Source organism: Pogona vitticeps, chromosome 1 (genome assembly GCF_051106095.1).
Source record: "Pogona vitticeps strain Pit_001003342236 chromosome 1, PviZW2.1, whole genome shotgun sequence".
Lineage (NCBI taxonomy): Eukaryota > Metazoa > Chordata > Lepidosauria > Squamata > Agamidae > Pogona > Pogona vitticeps.
The window spans coordinates 155,545,537-155,564,718 of record NC_135783.1 but is presented as its reverse complement, the minus strand read 5'-3'; the positions used below and the strand labels follow the sequence as shown (position 1 = coordinate 155,564,718).

General features: G+C 42.3%; 2 long non-coding RNA genes across 2 annotated transcripts; both read left to right on the top strand.

Annotated features, from left to right (window-relative positions):
- The first annotated feature begins 8 nt into the window (after positions 1–8).
- On the top strand, positions 9–7,475 carry LOC140708187 (uncharacterized). Its single transcript, XR_012088368.2, has 2 exons — positions 9–143; positions 7,137–7,475. It is a non-coding gene; the product is annotated as an uncharacterized LOC140708187 (long non-coding RNA).
- A 9,413-nt stretch (positions 7,476–16,888) lies between these two features.
- On the top strand, positions 16,889–18,812 carry LOC144588329 (uncharacterized). The gene is made up of 2 exons (XR_013543848.1): positions 16,889–17,095; positions 18,291–18,812. It is a non-coding gene; the product is annotated as an uncharacterized LOC144588329 (long non-coding RNA).
- Positions 18,813–19,182: the final 370 nt, after the last annotated feature.

Sequence of the window (19,182 nt, the reverse complement as noted above, 5' to 3'; positions counted from 1 at the left end):
CTTCCGGTAGTTATTTGATATCCAAGGCGCGCGTGAGCTTTTGCTATAGAGATGCCGGGGATAGAGCGTCGACTGGATCGGGCACCATTGTGTACGAACGCATCGTAGAGTTAAGGGGGCACGAAGTACAGCTTAAACTTCAGGTAAAAAAACGGAGTCTCGACTTTGGCCATAATACGAATTGCGGAGGCCAAGAAAGGTTCTCTCGTTCTCTCGCAGGGACAAACTCTGGTTATTTTATTTTGGAAGCTAGAGCAGAAACCAGTTCAGTCTTAGATTGAAAATGTAACTCCGGTCTTTCTTTCTCCCAAACGAGGCAACGGGATCGATCGCAGAGGGCTCGATGGGCGAGCGGCTCAGTCATGGACCAGTTCGCTCGTCATTTTCTCCGCTTTGCGCCTGTTCCTCCTCCAGTCTTTAGAGATAGAGGTGGATGATTCCCCTCTGGCTCAGGAATGATCGTGACCCTTGCCAGGGTTTTCTCATTGCAAAGCCCTCGGAAGCGATTGACAGGATGGCTCAATGGGCCATTCCAGGACGCAGCCCTTGGGAAAGGGAACTTTGCTAGGGAAAAAAAAAAACCCTTGGAGCAGTGATGTTCCACTTTTTGCTATTTTAAGATGCAGAAGAGAGAGCCCTGTTCCTCCGTGCAAGCAGTATGGGTAAAAGCAAAATAAAAGAGCAATAAAAGAACAAAAACTTAGTGGCGCCTTACAGATTATTATATTTTAATGTGAGCTTCTGTGGACAACTACGCTTCCTTATTTTAGACTTAGAATTTCCAGTAAGCCCAGATAGCATAGCCCCCGTCAGGGTTTTGTAGAGGTGAAGATTATTTATTACTTATTTAAAATATTTTTTTATCTGCTGCTTTGGGTTCTTTTAAAGGAGAAAAAGAACCCAAGGCAGCAGATCAAATGTCGAAAAGCACTGGTTTAATTGTTTACCCACTGCATGGGGCACAGGGTCAGGAGAGAAAGTATTGTGGCATAAGCTTTTGCGTGCCAGGAAATGCACAGCTTATTCCATAATAAATTTGTTGGGGTTTCCCCTGTTGGAAGTAGGGTAGCAAACACTTGTTTCAGGAAGGCTTGTGAAACAGTTTCAATTACTCTGAATAAGTATATAATTCAGATTTCAGAACATTTCTCTTGGAACAAGCTGGGTCCAATTGCACACACTGGCATTCGACTTTAGTAATTAGTAGTCTAATTTAGCATTAGTAATCTAACACACATTTTTAGAAAAACCCATCAGTTTTGTTAAAATAAGCTTGCTGTCTGATGTAAAATTGTTTGTTTGTTTTTTGTTTGTTTTTTTGTCAAGATAATTTCTCACCCATCTTCCCACTGATGCCTTCATACAATAAATGTGCAAATGCTATTGCAATGAAATTAAATTAAGCATAGATAATGTGCAGCAGAAAATCAACAGATCAAAAAAAAATAACTTGAGGGGAAGGAAAAGAAAGGTTTCCCTCTACAGCAGAGACAGTCATTTGATGGCATTATAGCAGAGAAGAACTTCCTTCATACTACTCGCCTGGTTCTCACCAGAAAAAGAGAAATACAAAGGAAGATCAGATCATCTTTTGAAAATAAGAGTAAAGATGATGAAAAGGCAACAGGCTTCAGGATTTTAAACCAAAATACTTGTTATTTTTAATAAACAAATGCCACACTAAAAACAAGACTCACCACTTTAGAATGGAGCCTACAGGCACAGTTCTGCTTATGCTGCTCTACTTTTTCCAGCAAAAGAGCTATGGCGTTCTAGACTTATGAACTTGCACTGAGCTACAGCCCTGCCAGAAAGTTGGGGCTTTGTTGAAGATTTTGAAAATGTGCTTCTTCCTCTGCTTCCTGGAATCATAGGACTGCAGCCTGATTTGATTATACAGTGGTGCCTCGCATTACGATGTTAATTCGTTCCAGCAAAATCGCTGTAGAACAAAAACATCGTAAAGTGAAATTAAAAAGCCCATAGAAATGCATTAAAACCCGACTAATGTGTTCCTATGGGCTTGAAACTCACCATCCAGTGAAGATCCTCCATAGCGCGGCCATTTTCGCTGCCTGTGCAGCAAGGAATCCGTCCCAGAAAAGAGCAGGGAGCCATTTTTTTTAACCTGGTGGCCATTTTGAAACTCCTGATCAGCTGTAGGAAAATTGTCATTTTGTGAGAATCGGTTCCCGAAGTAGGGAACAAATCATCGCAAAGCGAAATTCCCCCATAGGAAACATTGTTTTGCGATCGCTTTTGCAATCACAAAAACTTCATTGTAATGCGATTTTGTCGTAAAACGGAGCGCTCGTCTTGTGAGGCACCACTGTAATTGCATGATTAAATACACCTTACTACCTTAATGAATACAATGAAGTTGGAATAGAGAGTTACCAACTCTTATGACATATCTGTCTGATTTTATTTTTGTTCTGAAAGCCTGTTCTATATGTGACAAGGGCAATCATGGCATGAAATGTTACAATCTGAAAAGCAGCCTACCTCTTGAGGCAGTTCAGATATTCAAAGAACCCTAAACTGTCAGTTCTTCTATGAGTATGGGTGGGGGGTTTCCACCTCATCCATGGCCACATGGCATAAACAGCTAGAAATTCATTTGCTGAAGCACCCTAAGGCAAGAAGGGAACTTCTGCCTGCCTGCCATCAATGCCACCTCCTGCCTTCTGAAAAGCAGCACAAATCTGCTGGCACTCCTTGTCACTGGCTACAGCCCTAAATGCCTAGCCGTATAAGTGCCACATGTCAGCATCACAGATGTCCTAGGACAGTGATGGTGAACCTATGGCACGCGTGCTACAGCTGGCACACGAAGCCCTTTCTCCTGGCATGCGGCAAACCTTTTGAAGTAGTTGCAGCTGGGATTTCCCCCTTTCTCTTCCTGTTCTTGGTCCTTTAACTTCCTGTCCGTCCCCATGATTCCCCCTTTAACTTCCTGTCTGTCTCCATGATTCCCCCTTTAACTTCCTCTCCGTCCCCATGATTCCTCCTGAAACTGCCACTTCCTGTTCCGGTTCTGGTCTTCCGGGCAGCACGGCAGCCACTGGTTTCTTCCCCACCCCCTCATTTTGGGCACTCGAGCTGAAAAAGTTTTGCCTCCATTGGACTAGTGGCATTGTAGGGCAGGAAGTGAATATAGACATCCTGAACTATACGTTTCGGTTTAGACTGATTTCAGGATATACCACCTAAAATTCTTTGTTTTGAAGATCCCACAGAGCTAGGCATTTGGGGCTGTGCCACCTCCAGTGAACAGGCCATGCCTGATAGATGGGCCAATTCTGTTAACATATATGCGTTCAAGCATTTTTCTGCATACGAGTTGTGTTAAGACAAGAAAGCGTGACTATAAAAAACACTCTGGTTAGGTTATGTGCCATCAAGCTGGAATTGACTTACAGTAACCGTAATAGGGCTTTCAAGGTAAGGAAGATATTCAAGGGGTTATAACCAGTTACGTATGGACACAGAAAGAGAGAGAGTTTCCATTGTCAAATGGGTATTTGAACTCTGCCACTGTCCACTGTACAATGCTGTGTATCTTAAGAATAACTACACTTAATTAAAAGATTGGTAAATATTTAACTTCCATGTGACTTCCCAGCTGTTATTGTGCAGTGCAGTCTTACACGTGTTTAGTCAAAGTCCTGATATATTGAATGGGGCTTATTCCATAAGTATGTGCAGGTTTGCAATCTTAGAGAGATAAAGAATAGGAGATTAGTTATATAATAAAAACATTTGCAGATGAATGCACCATGAAACTTTTTCTTATTACTGTTTCCCCTTATGGGATTAATACGTGAGTCAGCAACTTTTGAACAAGCAGCGAAGGCAGCAGTTTAAAAATGCCTACAGAGTCAAAGAATGTTTATTCAGTAAAACTTGTCTTGTAATTGAAAAATAAAGATTATAAAAATATTTTGTTTAATTTTGTTCAAGTTGCCCACAGGAATAAACATTCCTTTCCTCAAGGTACAGATGACGAATGCTTGGGATCGCTGTATTGGCTGGCAAAATAGTTTCGTGTGCATGACTGAGCAATCTAGATTTCTTTTCTCTTTTAAAATTGTGTTGTTCTTGAAAGCAGTTGGAAATCATTGGTGTTTTTCGCTCTGAAATCTGCTTACACACAACTCCTCATACACAAAATCAAGGCTGAAATTTACAAGTACATCCCCTTGTCCTGGTCAAACAGAAGGCAGTTCATGGTGTCTCTCCTGCAATTCATTAATCGCCTATGCTTTTCTGAGGCCTGCTAGATAACCAGAGGTTGTCAGTAATAATATGATTGGAAATATCGGTGTTTTTGTGAAATTTGTGAAATATAAATGGTACATCATGCCACTGTGCAAGAACGCAGCAAACAAAAGTGTTCTGGACAGAATAATTGAACACATTTCCTTCAGGAAAAAAAAACCCTAGAAGGCATAGGTCAATGCTGTAAAAAAAAAAGCAGCATCCCATTAGAACCAAAATCTGAGGTGAGGCAGCAGTCCCTTATGATGTCACAGAACTGAGGGTTGGGAGGAAAGGCCAGAGCTACTTGTGGGCCAGGTGATTGCAGAAGAAGAGGAATCTGGAATATATCTGTGAAGATTCTCAGTCATCCAGTTGAGATAATCTGGAAGCTGAGTCATGGCAACTAAACTTCTTTCTTGTTAGGTTGAAACGTTTCACTACTCAACCAAGTAGCTTATACACAGAGGAATCTGGACAACTCAGTCCAGAATTCTGGTAAATCCAAGCCAGCTGGGTAATATGACAACCTAAGAGCCAGGAGAATATATTTCAATAGTCAGGCAAGCTGAATAGGGCTCAATTCCATTCTCCAGTGCCACCTCCAAATGGAGGATGTGTGTTTTTTCAAATATGTTTTTTCACACTGGAGAATGTGTGTTGTTGGTTTTTTTTTCCAAATGATGAACTGTGTGTCCTCACCATGGGCTACGATGGCTAGGGCTGATGAGGGTAACAAGCCAAGTACTTGAGGAGTGCCATACATTCTCCCTTCCTGACGAACTGTGTTTCTACCTTTTATTCAGTTTAAACATAGCTTCAGATACATTTAAAAATATGGTTAACAAACATGCTTAAAGGAAAAATGTGTAAGTACCTCAGCTATAATTTTAGAGGTTTACTGCATTTTAAAGTTCCAGAGAAAAGGTAGTATTAGTATTTATGTTCATATTTCCAGTCTGTTTTTTAAAAATGTGCTTAGAACTACAGTATTGGTCTATCAGGGACCCCTGTGGTGATTCAATTGTAGGGTGTGTCCAATTCTGATGAAAGAGTTATATGTCTGCTTTTAAGACCCATGTAGCACCTCACCATAATATCCATAGCAAACTACAAGGTAGCTGTGAAGGTTAAAGGAGGGGGGAGAGAGAGAGAGAGAGAGAGAGAGAAAGAAAGAAAGAAAGAAAGACGTTCTACCATGCCTGGAGCTCATTGTCTAGCAGCAGTGATCGGAAAGCCTCTGGTGTGTGGACTGCTGATTGTGTTCGGTATGCACTGAACTATTATTTCTCTGTGGAGCATTATGTCGATCAATATTCCCACTTATCAAAGAGTTGAGAGATAAGTGCTGTTCTGTATGTAGCAAAAATAGCACTATCTACACAGAAGATGGGGATATCACCAGACTTGGGATAACCCCAAGGTTTGTAGAAGTACAACAAAAATGTGGGGGGGGGGAGGTTGAAATCCAACGAGGAGTGAGCTGATAATGGGCAGATGATAGCTGTTCATAGTAGCTGAGGGAGAAATACGATACAGCTGAGACTGCATATCTGTGGTTCCAGTTCCTTTACTCTCTGCTCCCATGAAAGGAGCTACAGAATGGTGAGTGTCAGGTGGAAACAAAAACAAGGGAAAGACGGTACAGAGCAAGGGAATAGTTTTAAGCATGTCTGTATTCTGCATGGTCCAAACATCCTGTTGTTGACATGTCTTGTGGCTAAGAAGGGATGAGCAGAGGAGTCCCAGAAGCAGTGTGCCAGCCTTGCTACATGGGTACATGCCAATGGTATGATGGAGGAAGCACCCAATGATCTGGATTTTTTAGAAGCTTTCTGTATGTCCCTTAGCAGAATTGAAACTTTTGAACTACATAAATAAATAATTTCTAAAATAGTACTTATCCTAAAATACTAAATTGCTGCTTAAAAACAACCAGAGGAAAAGATGCATGGGCCCTGATCCAAAGAATGCTGATTGAAATGTACAACAAGCTGTTGCATGTGAACAGCGTTGTAAGACAAAGAATGGATGTGTGTATTTCCTCTTATCTTTACTGAGTTACATCATTCCTTCCAGATGGCTAGATTCATTTCAGTACCACAGCACATTTCCATATTTCTGATTATATTATGGCATTCCATGCCATTTTTTACATACTCACTTGCAGTGCTTAAAACTTATAATTACGTTCATTAAATGAGCCAGCATGAACAAAGTTGTGTCTTCTTGACATTTGTAGCTAATTGCATCTCGTGCAAACCAGCAAATTATGCCATCATCTCTGCATTTGATCAACCATTTATAAATATAGTGTGCAGTGGAGAAATAAAAAGATGAAGGCAATGCATGCCACTAAACTCTTACTTCGCTCCAGAACAACTAGATGATCTTGATTATTAGCCTTCTGATATGAAAGTTGGGCTGGTTGGACAGTTCACTGAGTTGTGCCTGTAGAATCAGAGGTTGGAAGTTTGATACCCCAATGTTTCTCCTGGGAGAAAAGTCAGCCTGTGTAGCCTTGGGCAATCTGCCTAGGCCAAGAATGTTCTCAAAAGAAGGGGATGATGAACCACTTTTGAGTACTCTATACCTAGAAAGTCCTGGAAAGAATCACCATAAGTAAGAATCAACTTGCTGTCACATCAAAATCATAATCATTGTATGTACGTTGCACGCGCCCACTCCCAAAAACTTTCCCATTCCATCCATTGTGGACAAAGTGAATGTAACACATGTAATAGTTTTGTGATCTCACAGAGAGGTGGTCTGATAAGTAATGATAAAATGGACCTTTGTCTGATGTCTTTGCCTGTAGGAAACCATTATGTCTCTCCATATTCTGTACCAACAGTAGCTTCTTGCCCACAATGCAGGTTATGCATCAGGACAATCAACTGCTGAAGCACACCTATTTCTTTCAGAACAACCCATGATCCACAGTCAAAGGCTATGCTATATAGCAGCGGTCCCCAACCTTTTTGGGGCCACGGACTGGTTGGGGGGAGCGGGCTCCATACACTGCAGAATCTGAATACCTCCTATGGCATAAACTCAAAACTTAAATGTATTTAAAAGTAAGATTATCTTTCTCTTTGTACTGTTTTGCTCTTTGTAATAAGTTATTACTTATTATTATTCCTTACTACATTAACCTACTGTACAGAATCTGTTTAAAGATAATAAAACTATATAAAACGTCTGTGAGAGATGCACAGCAAGAATACAAAGAATGTATTTTCCGTCTCTGTCCTGTACTCAGGAGCAGGTCAGACTAGTTGATACATTCAGGATTCAGGATGTTGAAATTCTTCCCAAACTCTGACAAAGCTGCTATAACAGGCAAAAACAAAATAAATATAGATGTCTGAGGAAGCGAACTTGTCCGTGAAAGCTCGCATTAAAATACAGCAGTTAGCCTCTAAGATGCCACAGTGTTTTTGTCTTCTTTATTTTTCATATTTTTTTTATTTTTGCCTGTTGTGCTAGTATAACACAGCCACCTCTTCTAAAACTATGACAAAGATATGTATCACTTTTTACTCAGTACCTCTGGTGTTTTAAAGTTTCCAGTCAATTTTCTATATGTAAAAAATGAAGATCTCTCCATTTGGGGACTTTATAAGAAGTTTAAATCCTCCATTGGCACCATTTTTCCCTTTTAAAAATCCCTTGTGTGGTGTGGGGTTTTAGATAAAAAAAACAGTTAGGGAAAGATTTAATGCTCCCTCATTTTGGTCTTGATACTTTCTGTAAAAAACGTTGGTCTTAAGCTTACAATACATATTTCATGCATCTTGCAGTTTGCTCCTCAATGGTTACATCCTTCAGAGAAGTCTCATAATCAGATGTCCTAATCCTCCTAGTTGGCTCTTTCATTTATATATGGGCGGAGAAGATTCCGTGTCTCAGAAATATGAGTCCCTTCTATATTATAATGGTGTGGCTTCTTTATTCTTATTTATTTATTTATTTATTTTTATTTATTTATACATACCACGCCTATCTAGTCAAACGACCATTCTAGGCGGCTTCCAACATACAAACACAACATATAAGATATAACAAAATATTTATACATCAATATACAGATTATTGAAGATTTAAAAAAGGAAAAATATAAGAATAAAGAAAGAAGAAAAAGAAAAGGGAATCAGGTATTAACTGGAGGGAAGGCCTGTGTAAACATCCAAGTTTTCAACTGATTTGAAGAGTCACCTCCCCCCCCCATGAGAGAGAGCTTCCCAAACCACTGACGATGGGGCCACCCACCCTCAGGACCTCCGTCTTGTCCGGGTTCAGCCTCAGCCCATTATCCTGCATCCATTGCAGCACAGATGCCAAGCAGCGCTGAAGGGACAGAACGGCATCCTCTACAGTTGGAGAAAAGGAGATGTACAGCTGAGTGTCATCAGTGTACTGATGACACGATGCCCCACACCACCTGATGACCCCACCCAACGGCCTCATATATATGTTAAACAGCATTGGGGAGATGATCAAACTCTGCAGAACCGCCACCAATTCCCAACTCAGAGAGCCTCCTCAGGAGGATGCCATGATCGACAGTATCGAAGGGCACCGAGATGTTGAGGAGGACCAACAGAGATATTTTACCCCTGTCAGCCTCCCTCAGCAGGGCATCATACAGTGCAACCAATGCCGTTTCTGTACCATGGCACGGCCCAAAACCCGACTGGAATGGATCCAGGGCCTCTGTTTCATCCAAATGAGCCTGAAGCTGATCGGTCACCACCCTCTCCACCACTTTGGTGATGAAAGAAACATTAGTGACAGGCCTATAATTGCCAATTTCATCCACCGCCAAACTAGGTTTCTTCCTTATGGGCCTTTTGAGTGTCTCCTTGAGGGCAGGAGGAACCCTGCCCTCAAGAAAAGACCCATTAATTATTGCTGTGGCCCATTCTGTTGTTATCAGCCTGGCTGCTTTGATTAGCCAGGGTCAAGGGATGAGGTGGTGGCATGACAGTGATCAAGCACTTTGTCCACAATATCTGGTGTCACAGACTGAAAGAGATCAAGAGTCACCGGACAAGGCGGAGTGCTGGACATCTCTGCTCGACTCACTGTATCTAAAAAAGGAGACAGCTCCCGGCAGATAGCCTCCACTTTAGATTTTAAAAATGCTGCAAATTGGTCCAGTGAAATACTAGGGGGAGGCCCATCACTTAGACCAATTCTGGATAGGTAGGCTCACTATACTGAATAACTTCGCCTGCTGATTTGAAGCTTCACTTATCCGGTTAGCGAAATATGCTCGACTAGCAGCCTTTACCTTGGCCAGGTAAAGGTTAGTTGCAACCCTGACAGCTATCCAATTATAATCGGGTTCTTTCTGCACTTGCACTCTAGCCTTCTCCTAAATTGCTTCATCGCTCATAGGTCCTGGTTAAACCAGGGCGCAGGCCGAGCTCTGCATTGGAGAGGGCGTTTAGGAGCAATCGTGTCTACAGCCCTGGTGGCAGCGGTAAACCAGCCGCCAACCAGAGCCTCAACAGGAGCACCAGACAGGTCAGCCGAAACACCTCTCATGGCATCCTGGAATCCTACAGGATCCAGTAGCCTTCGAGGGCTATTCTAATGAAGACTAGATAAGCTACCAGTTGTGACTAGATAGGCGGGGTATAAATACAATCAATCAATCAATCAATCAATCAATCAATCAATAAATACTTTAGAGTGTTTTGTTTATAGGCTACCAGACAATAGTCCGCTGTTTGAAGCTGTTCTGATCCAGGTCCAGTTTATAGATAAAGAACCATTAAAAAAAGAGCAGGAGCCTTTCAAGTTATCTATTAACAGTTAGAGCTTGGATAGCAGAATGTGAAGGGACATAGGAAAGCTGGTCACAGTCTTCTCCACTAGTGTGAAATGTATTGCATATCATTTATATAGCATGTATGCATACAAACACACCATTTTAATATTTCAAAGAATACTTCAGACAAGGCTGTTTGAAATTCCAGAAGAAGATGCTTTATCACTTAAAACATATACTTATTAGAATGACAACAAAGCAGAAAAATTGAAATATTCCAGCAAGACGTTTCAGCTCCTCCTACTTTAGCTAATCTGAATCATAGCATGTCATGTCTAGTGTGATAGCTATAGGACACAGAAGCCTTATCCAGATGTTATGGGAAGGTATTGGGCCCACAGAGGTTATTGAGAGCATACGGGTTTCATCCATCTTTGCCATTATACTAAAAACCATCTGAAATTACAGGAGCTGGTCTGGCCTCTTCCAGGTCTGCATTCTGAGATGATGATGATTAAATGTGGCTGTCTGAAGATGAGGAGGCTGCTGTACCTAGGTAGCTTCTCCATGCATGCTACTCCCAACTCCCACCCCCAGAACTAGGATTCTGGCTCATGTGAAGAAACCACTGATGTTTTATTGCAACTTTATGGGCAGCTGACCATGGTGCTGAACTTGTTTTGGTGCTAGGATTCAGCGCCTTGAATTGCCCTTGTAAAGTCCAGCCTAAAACTAAGTGTCGAATTGCTGCCCCAGTGAAACTGGAGTTACTGGTCTGCACTGTCATAAAGGTGAATGGCTTCTTTGGATATAAGCAGGGGACACTGTGCTTGCATTCACACAGGTCCAGTCCAGAATTCCGAAGTCATTATAAATCATCTCTGTAGACCTGTAGTCTGGTGGAAACTTTTTACAGAAAGCTTGCAAATAGGTTTCACTAGATGTTCAGAGTTTGTTAACAATGCTTGGCTTTCCTTAATCACCCTGTTCTGGTGAGATGTTGGGTGGATATGCAACAAGAATGCTATATATTGTTGACGGTTGCTTAATTCATAACTTGGATTTAGAAGATTTTTTCTTTTCAAAAGATGATTGTTGTCTTGATGTTAGACTCAATAGTATGTGAAGGATATCCTCTATGGAGTAGATGTTCCTTAAAGTCTTTTTTGTTTTGTTTTTGCAGTGGTGATGGTGATAATATTCTTCATAAAAAAATACATCTGCTTCTGAGAGCCAAATCGTTTATATGCCGGGGGTGGTGGCGGCAGGACTTCCAGTTTTGGGGTGGGCATTTATGAGCCAGTTTTATTGCTTTCAGTACAAAAGAGCACTGAGGAAAAGCATATAGATATACACTGGATTGTAAGATTTAAGATGTTGATGTAATATTGAAATATATATTTAACATCACTCAAGCAAGACTGCAAACTAAGGACTATGTCTTCCTCCTACCACGAGATAATCCTGTTAATCTGACTGCAATTTAGTGTGTAGACTAAGTTTTATCCAATATCTCAGGGAAGGGTTTTGGCGCATTTGTATAGACCCACATCCTCAGTTAAAAAGGAACTATGTATTTTAGTATAGGGCATTGGAGGAGATGTGGGGAATGATGACTAACTGGTAGCCTTTTTGTCTAAGAGGATTTAGAGAGAGAGATTCCAGTTCTTAAGACTGTAGCCCTCATTCATTCATTTGATTTATGCATCACCTCATTAGTGAAAGCACTCTCTGGGAAATTTACAGATTTAAACTTACAACTCCACAAACCCCACATATTCAGCATTAAACCAGATTTCAATGCATTCCAATGGGGAAAAGCTTTTCACATGACAACGATTTCTCTGTACAGCAATTTTCCTGGAATGGATTATTGTCATCATGCGGGGCACCACTGTATCATAAAAAGTATTCTTTTTCAACTCTCCTTTCTTAACCTTTAAATTACAAGTTATCATTTATACTGTAGCTATATTCCATATTTCATTATACCAATCATCCATTCGAAATTCAGATTTTTATTTCCATGGCCTAGCTATTATTAATTTAGCTGCTGTTAATAAATTGGTAATCAATTCTTCAGTCATCTTATCATATTCCAAATTCTCAAATAGTGATAACAAAGCTATCTCAGGATTAAATTCTATATTTTTCACATATGTCATTTAGTTCTTTAAAGATTAGTTTCCAAAATCTTTCTACTTTTTCACATTCCCACCACATATGAAAGTATCTACCAATTTCCTTCTCACATTTCCAATAAATAATCAGATAACCAGCATTAATTTAATTTAATGTTGTCGATGTTAAATACCATCTTACGCCCAATTTTTTTAAAAAAATCTGTTATTCTCACTGACATAAATCTTAAAACCCTCATTTTCCACATCTTCCTCCATTCTTCCTATTTATTCTTTTTCCAAAATCTTGCTCCCACACTAACTTCAATCCTTCTTTCTCACTTTCTTCTTCTTCTAAGTCAAGCAGGAATCTATAAATTTTACTCACTGTACCCTTTACTGAATAAGTCATCTGAATATCTTCATATGATAATAGAAATTGTTCATACTTTATGTATTCTTTACCTTTGTTATATTTCTTTACCCATTTATTAGTCCATCTTTCTAACTGCATATAATTCAACCATGAAATATTCTTATTGTGAAGGATTTGTTCCATTTGATTTTTTGATCTCATTTTATACAACCAGCCTTTCAATCTAATCACTTTTTTAAAAAAATAATTCCACATACACTTTCATATTTGGTAAAAATTTCATTTTTTATCAGTGCAATCCTTCCAAAACAAGAAAGTTTTAAATTATTGTATTCCTGCAATTTCTTTTTAATTTCTTCTTTTAATTTATTATAATTATATTCCTTTATTTTTTGAATGTCTTTTACTAAGTCTATAACTAAATATTTAACTGATTTACATATCGTAGTCATATTTGTCAGCAAACCTTTCCTGTTCTAATTTATTATGATTAAACAACATTATTTCACATTTTTGCCAATCTACGCAGAATCCAGTTATTTTTCCAAATTTTTCCAAATCAGTTTTAGTTCTGTCTATACTTTCCAACAGATTTTTCACTTTCAATAGGGAAATATCAGCAAACAAATTAATCTTTCTTTTATTATTTTCACCCACACCTTCAATTAAATCATCATTCCTTATTACATTTGGTAGCATTTCAATAATCAAACAAAACAGAACTTGAGAAAGAGGGCAACCTTGTCTAGTGCCTCAGCCTAGAGCTATTTATTCTGTCATCCCATCATTAACTATTACTGCAGAAGTATTCTCCATATATAATTGAGACAAAGATTTAGCTGAAGGGTCAAAAGGGGGAGAGGAAACAGAGGGGAAAGGGAGGAGCAGGGGGGGAGCTGAGTTACACCAAGCTCAAACTCCTCACCATTATGCTGGCACAAGTCAGGCCAGGGGAAAAATATTCCTAAGTAATTTCCAGCACCTGGAACCCAATGGGAGCTCCCAAAATAATTAAGGCCCCAATCCTCCCACCTCTCAGGGAGACACACTCGGCTGACATTAAGATACGTACAACACACCACCACTGGAATATATACCAGTCACTCAGATGACAAGATACGGCCCAGGGGTCTCTTTCTCTCTGGCTTTGCAGCATACTCACTTTGCACTCACGAGGAGACACTTGGATCGTGCTGGTGGTGGCAGCTCACTATGGGAAATGGCACTTTGCAACACAAAATGTTAAGCACAAAAGTGGGGACAGCGTGTGTGTGTGTGCGCGTGCGTGCACAAACACACACACACACACACACAAGACCCACTCCAAAGCGTGTAAGTTCTCTAACATCTGGCTGCCTCGTATCCGAACAGGTAGAGCCATCCAGGAATGCAGCTGCAAAGACACAAACACCCTGAAGCCTGGGGCTTTCAGCTTCTAGAAAGGACGCCCAGGTAAGTGAAGGGGGGAAAGCCATGAAATGTCAGTCTTGCCGTTCTCATGAGGGTACTTCTCCCTAGCAACAAATAAGACTTGACTTCTTCTCCCAGCCCTGTCCTTGACTTACAAGTGGAATGCAAACAGCTGTGCGAGGGAGCAAATGCCCATTCCTGCCTGCGTCTTCTAGGGCTGAAGTGAGGTTGCTGTGAGAAAGCTGAAACCCTGCATGAGCACAATAGACTTCAGGGAGACTCCAAAGCCCATGAGCCAGGTCAGTCCAAACCCCCTTGGTGCCCTCTTTAGCTACCTCCCAACAGCACCGCCATTTCCAGTGCTCGACGATTTGAAAAGAAGCAATGTCCTGCTCTCCTCGTCTTCCCTTTCCATACTAGGCTAGGGCTTTGACTGCTGTCCCCCATCTCTCTTTTTTACACAGGTAGCTGTGTTATAGGTGTAGCTCCCAAATCACTCAGCCGTGTGTGACCACAGCCATTTCAGTGACCACTGCCTGAGCCTTGCACTGGGACACTGGCAATGGTATGGTCAGACAGCTATAGGTCAGGTGCAGCAGAGCTACATAAAGGCTCTCTGCTGTCTGTCTGTCTTCTCTGTGTCGAAGATACAAGGGTGCTTCTGAGGCAAAATGCTAGTGCCCAGGCACACTATATTCCAAGCACCCTTTCTTTGAACCTGCTCAATAAAATGCCATCTACAACAACTGTGTCAAGTTTGTTTGTTCTTGTAATTACATGATTACACAAGTAGGCTCAGGGCCTTTCTCCTAGGGGAGGATGCGGTAGGAAAAAGGAAGGAACATAAACTCCATTTTCCATCATAATATCAGGGGAAGGGTAGAAGAAACCCACGGCTTGCCTTTAACATGGGGTGGGGCGTGAGAACAAATGCCATCCATCCATCATGAGCTCTAGGGACAAGGTTAAGAGTGGGTGAGGCCTGTGCCGGCTGTCCAATAATGACCCAGGAGGCTGAGGGTGGGCAGAAGGCTACTCTAAGGGACCCAAACTATCCTCCCAGACATTAACCAGGAGGCTGAGGGTGGGCAGGATTAGGGTCGGATGGATCCACGCAACCCCCCAATCATGAGCCAGGAGGCAGAGGGAGTGGGTGGGAGCCATCCCGGCTGCCCAGTCATGGGGAAAAGATCCCAAGTTAAGTCCCTAAACATTACCCAACCAGAGAAGAAGACAGGAAGATGCACAGTGAAAGGTCAGACCTTGAGCTGTGTAGAGTTGTGTCAGATGGACTAGAGCCCCTGTGATCCCTAACCTGCCCAGCCTAGGAATGGTTGCCCAAAGTCCAACTCTGCACAGCTCTAGTTGCTATATTTGCCATTGATGCCAAGTTAGAAGGGAGGGAAAAGGGAATAAGACGAGGCCATCCCACGGAAGGAGGGTGGCATCGCATGTAGGGAGGTAGCTAGGAGCAAGGGGGTGGGTTTGGGCAGGAGAGTCCTTGGAAAATGCTTGGGAATATGAAAGACATCTCTGCAGTTCCAAAAAAGTGAGGAGAAGGCAAGACGGATCACATCCTGCAGCAGCTTGCTTGCCTCATGGTCCAAAGTAGGCATGGGCCACGTCATCCCACAACTGTACCTCCTGTGGATCCTGGCCCTGGGAGGTTTCCCCTGTCACATTCAAAGCACACATGGGAAGTCATGGCTATAACAGGCCCCATGTCTGGGGGGATCTAGGGGGCCACGTTATGTAGCAAAGCACACACTAGCAAGGTCTTTGACACCTTTTCTGATTTGCGGAGCAGGCGACCCCCTACGTGCTGCAAACGACAGGAACACGTTTTCACCACCCCAAAGGATCACTCAGGCACCATTCTGGTTTTCCTGTGCACCTCATTATAGGGGCTGATGCCTCCAGGGAGGTCCTCAGGGTACCGTGTCTGCAGGAATGGCCACAGAGGACAGCCCCAATCAGCTGGTGTGCGGCAAACATGGCCATCAGCATCTGTATGAGTCCTCCCTGTTCCCTCCCATTTGCCGCGCCCTAAACGTACCCAGCCATCAGCCTCACCTGGCAGGCCACCTCTCCAGCAAAGGAAGCAGACTGTATGCCTCCAGCACCTGGGCATCATGAACTGGTCCAGGCATAGTGCCATTCACATAGGTGAAGGTTCCCTGGGCATTACCTGAGGCTATCATGTTAATGGCATTTACGAGGGATCTCTTGCTTCCTCTTTCACCTTTTTACAGCCGGGACCCTCCCTCAGCAGGCATTTCCCAGTATACCTACCAAGGTTGCACCAGGCAGGGCCGGACTCCCCAAACCCCTCCTCTGATGGGCACCAAATGCTTTTTCCTTCAGTAAGAGTCTCCCCAAAGGAACTAGAACCAGGGATCTGCTGGAGAAGCGTCGAGAAGCCCATCAGTCAAAAAGACTGCATTCGGCCGGAGGGCTTGTCAAGTGCATCACCACACCGTCGTCTGCCTGTTTTCAGAGAGACCCTTGCCTCCCTGGTGCCAGCAGTGGGGGAACTGAAAAGAGTTTAAAACTCAGTCCCTCTCCCTGACACAGAAATTCCCGGGTTTTGGCACCAGGAAAGCTGCCACTCTAACCATCTCAGAAAAAAGAGCAGAGGAAAGACCAGAGAGTTTCTTGGAGCAAAACAGCAGTTTATTCTGAGCTCAAAAATCACAAAGAGTCACAAATGCATTTTGTGTGAATTCAAATGTACCTACATGTTTAGTTCATCTGTTTATATATTTTGGGTGTCTTATTCACTTCACAGCTACAAAAAGAGTGGAGAGAAAGAAGGCTCCAGCAATGACAGAGCCATCTTGGCTGTGAAGAATGCTATCTATAGGCCTTGAAACTGGGGAGGATTTTTTTTGCTTCCCTTGGTGTGCTAATTAGGCACACCTGGTGAACTCAAGAGCTACTCTTCCAGAAGTTACCAATTAGTTGGCTTCAGAAAGGACGGCAGCTGATTGGTGGAGGGTGATGAGATATAAGGCCAGCTCAAGGAAATGGCTGAGCTCAGCAGTTCTGGGCAGCAGCTTTCTTCTGCCTGGAACATGTCATCCAGCCTGCTGTTATGAGGAACTCTGCTTGAGCACTTAAACCATGTCACTCTGTGGGGAGAGTTGAGAGGTAGGAAGCTGTTAATTGTGTTTGGTGGGAACAACTCTTAGCTGCCTTAATCTCAGAATAGGTTTTGTCCTTAAGTTTGCTTTTTAGCCTGGATGTGCTTTTGCATCACCCTGGCCCAAAGTATGGTCAGTGCATCCTCTCTGTAAGAGGCTTCCCACTTCACTAATAGTGAACCTGGAAGAGTCTAGAAAAAAAAAACAATTAAGCTGGGTCAGCAGTTCCTTTCAACTGGTTTAGCTTTGCTTGTTTACTCAGGGAAATCCATTTCCCCAGAACAGTGTTGACTTTGCTGTTAGTCTTTGAGCATTGATTAGGCAGAAGAGTTGTTCAGGTTCCTTTATTTCAGGTGGGCCCTTTTGTGATGGCCTTGCCTTTGCCTCCCATCCATTTGGGGCATTCCTAGCTGGTGCAATAAGAGGGCCTTTGACTCTCTCTGCATGCAAGGCTTAGTCTGAGTTGTAGGTAGCAGCACAGCAATTTCTCTCTTTCTTAATATAAGGTTTAAATTCTTCTTCCCAGTAGTACCATGGAGATAATGAAACTTTAAAAAAATAGGTTTATGTAGGATTGGACAATGTTATGATATTCTAAACCTTTTTTTGAAAGTTTGCCTGATGTTGCTTAAAACCAAGTGAGAACTGTAACACAGTGGTTGAGAACATGGTTAGGAATAGGTGAAAACTTGTGTTTATCCATGTAAGGATTAAAGACTAGGAAGGCATACAGGGCATCATTTGGGTTACTTCAGATTAAAAAAGGAATAAAAGCAGCAGTCAAAAAGAGTGAATGAAAGAGTGTCAGGAGTTAAGGTCAAAGCATACAGTTGATTCAGGATTGTCAAATGGCCAAGATAAAGGTGTGTGTTTTCCCACATTTACACTATTCTCATCTGATAGTTTTTTCCTTGTGTAAAGAAGAAAGATCTTGTCTGCTAGATTTTAAATTTCTATTCTAAATATCTCATTCTAATAGTCTTGTCTGATTTTTTGTGGATGGAAATGTAAGGGTTCTAGTGCCTCCAGTGTGTTTTTCTGCTTAGAGCTGTGTTGCCAAATGCGAACTCAAACAATGCAGGTTTATTGCCTTTAATGCTTCTGTGAACAAACAGCAGAAGTATTTTCAGTGCAAAAGTACTTATTCCTGGAAATAATCAACGTTCTCACCATTGCAATTTTGTCTTCTTTTCTCCCTGCAGAATGTCTGAGATATGCACTTTGTGTTACAAAGCTCAGTGAACCATCAAATGCAAGAATGTGAACTCTTGGTTAAAAGAACTGGAGTGACTGTTTTATATGCCAAATGGCTTCTACATCTGCTGAAACGTCTCATGCCTGAGAGACATCCTAAAATGTAGTGATCACGAAACGAAAACGCTAAAGATTTAGGAGATCACAGAACAAAGAGAAAGCAATTAACTTCAGAGAGAAGCAAGAAGCCAGTCGACAGGTAGATGTCCGCCAGCGGAATTCCTAGGGCGACGCCCCAAGAACTCCCTTTTATTAGCCTTAACAAATTTGCAGATTGTTGACAGAATTCAGATAGGACACTAGTTATCTGCACTGAAGAACAGATATCCGCTACTCACCTTGAGGAGAGCGTTCCCACATTCGTCCATATGGAAGTGCTATATTTGCCAAACCCGAACTTGAAACATAGTCCAGCCATTTTTTCCCTTTCAAAATGTGGCCGACGACCATTGGCAAAAAAAAGAGAAAAATGCCTCCTAATGAGAGACTTGCCACACTTGATAGCAAAAGAAAAACAATAGAACAAAAGCAGGCTCATGCTGGCCGGAAAAATACGGGGGGGGGGGAAATAGACAGGGCTCGCGTCGAGGAGGGAATGACGGGAGGGGGAGGGGGGAGGGGGAGAGGGGAGGGGGGAGAACCGCACATGAGGTGGGGAGGAAAAAGCCATGGGCATTAGATGAGATGCGTTGAGAAGGGGCCGACAAGAAAGTGGGGCGGGCGGGCGGGAGGGACCATGCTTGTTTTGGGCCAGAAAAGGCAGGGTGGGGAGGGATAGACGGGGCTTCAGGGGAGGAGAGACAAGAGGGTTGAGGATGAAAGGGGATTTGTGGTAGGCAG